Raw genomic sequence first — 2,488 nt, 5'->3', positions numbered from 1 at the left:
CGGGGCCGGCTCGGCCAGGCCTGCCGTGGCCACCCCCGGAGCGGGGTAGACCTGTTCCCCGCGTCGCCGCCCGCCGCCGCCGCCGCCGCCTCTCCGCCGCCGGCCTCTCCGCCCCGGAGCCGGGTAGGCCCGGCCGGCCGGGGCCGCCCCGGGAGCGGGGCTAGACCTGTTCTCCGCGTCGCCGCCCGCCGCCGCCGCCGCCGCCACCTCTCCGCCGCCGGCCTCTCCGCCCCGGAGCCGGGTAGGCCCGGCCGGCCGGGGCCGCCCCGGGAGCGGGGCTAGACCTGTTCTCCGCGTCGCAGCCGCCCGCCGCCGGCTCTCCGCCGCCGGCCTCTCCGCCCCGGAGCCGGCTCGGCCTGGCCTGCCGGGGCCGCCCCGGGAGCGGGGCTAGACCTGTTCTCCGCGTCGCCGCGGCGCCGCCGCCGCCACCTCTCCGCCGCCGGCCTCTCCGCCCCGGAGCCGGGTAGGCCCGGCCGGCCGGGGCCGCCCCGGGAGCGGGGCTAGACCTGTTCTCCGCGTCGCCACCGTGGCCGCCCCGCCGGCCTCCCCGCCGCCGGCCTCACCGCCCCGGAGCCGGGTAGGCCCGGCCGGCCGGGGCCGCCCCGGGAGCGGGGCTAGACCTGTTCTCCGCGTCGCCGCCCGCCGCCGCCGCCGCCACCTCTCCGCCGCCGGCCTCTCCGCCCCGGAGCCGGGCAGGCCCGGCCGGCCGTGGCCGCTCCGGGAGCGGGGCTAGACCTGTTCTCCGCGTCGCCGCCCGCCGCCGCCGCCGCCGCCGCCTCTCCGCCGCCGGCCTCTCCGCCCCGGAGCCGGGTAGGCCCGGCCGGCCGGGGCCGCCCCGGGAGCGGGGCTAGACCTGTTCTCCGCGTCGCCACCGTGGCCGCCCCGCCGGCCTCCCCGCCGCCGGCCTCACCGCCCCGGAGCCGGGTAGGCCCGGCCGGCCGGGGCCGCCCCGGGAGCGGGGCTAGACCCGTTCTCCGCGTCGCCGCCGCGGCGCCGCGACCTCTCCGCCGCCGGCCTCTCCGCCCCGGAGCCGGGTAGAGACGGCGTCCCGGGGCCGCCCCGGGAGCGGGGCTAGACCTGTTCTCCGCGTCGCCGCCGCGGCGCCCCGCCGGGCTCTCCGGCGGCGGCCGGCGGCCGCGCCTGGCCCCCGAGCGGGCTAGACCTGGCCTCCCGACGAGGCCGCTCTCTCTCGCGACCAACACCTATTTTCGACCGACTCCTCTCTCCCCCCTCCCCCCTTTCTTTTTTATTATTTTCTCATTTTTTACATGTGCTGGAAGAACGGCTCTCCCTCTGGCTCGGGACAAGAAGCTTTTCTGGGGAACAATACTCTCGGCAAACTGGAATTCATTTCCTTTCCCGCCCAGAGCCCTCCCGGCCGGCTGCGCCCCGCCCGGCCCTCGGCCCACTGACACGCCGTGCCGCCAAAAGGTCGTGGCCCGCCCGCCCCCTCCCCCCCCCACCCCCTCCCCCCCGGGATTCTACGCGGCCCCGCCCCCCCACCACAACCTATGGGGAAACAGCTGGGAAGGGGCAGCAGGGACGTGCGGGCCGAACCTGGCACCACGCCGCCGGCACCCCGCCCCGCCTCGTCCCGCCCCAGTCCGCGCCCCGCCCCGCCCCGCCCCGCCCCCGGCCCCGAACCCCGCCCCCCCTCCACGCTCCCTCCCCCCCGACCGAGGCCGTGGCGGGGCGGCGGGCAAGCGGGCGGCCGCTTTCCGGCCGGTTCTTTCACGGTCCGCAGAGGTCTTCGGCCCTCGGCGCGGGTCCAGGGGGCCGTGGGGGCTCGAGGCCGAGGCGCCCGGGGCCGGCACGAAGGCGCCGGCACGAAGCCCGCGTTCGCGGAGATGGACAGGGTGACACACACGGCCCCTCCCCCCGCCCCCCCTTTCCCCCACGCTCACGCCCCGATGCCGCCCTCTCGTGCTGCCACACGCACACACCCCCTCACGCCCACACACACACACACACACACACACACACACACAGAGGCAGGCAGGAAGGCAGGCAGGCAGGCAGGCGGGTGCGCAGGCACCCTTAGAGTCGCATGCCCTCTCTCCCCGCCCCGAGCCCGCTCCTGCCCCTGCCCTGTGTGCGGCTGCCGCCCATCAGCGGCCGAGGTGGGCACCCCGCCCTCCACCCTCGGCTTCCTCGGCGCCCCCTTCAGCCGTCTCCCGCCCCCACCTTCAGCCGTCTCCCGCCCCCGCCCGGCGACGGCTGGGGGCGCCCCGCCCTCCACCCTCAGCCTCCCTGGCGCCGCTTTCAAACTTTTCCCGCCCGCGGCTCTTCTCCCGTCGACGCGGTCGGCGCAGCGGCAGCGGCGGCAGGGCGAGGAGCAGGCTGACAGGCGCCGAGGCGGCCAGGGCCTCGGCCGGGCGGCCCAGGAGAGCCGGTCCACCCAGGGCTCGGGCGAGCCAGGTCCGAAGGCCGGCCGCGGACGCCAACGGGTCTAGCCAGGGTAAGGTCGGCCGGGGAACACGGGTCCGCC

Source organism: Chamaea fasciata, unplaced genomic scaffold (genome assembly GCF_029207755.1).
Source record: "Chamaea fasciata isolate MVZ Bird 193981 ecotype frontalis unplaced genomic scaffold, bChaFas1.0.hap1 SCAF_75, whole genome shotgun sequence".
Taxonomy (NCBI): Eukaryota; Metazoa; Chordata; class Aves; order Passeriformes; family Sylviidae; genus Chamaea; species Chamaea fasciata.
This window is presented reverse-complemented; position numbering follows the sequence as displayed.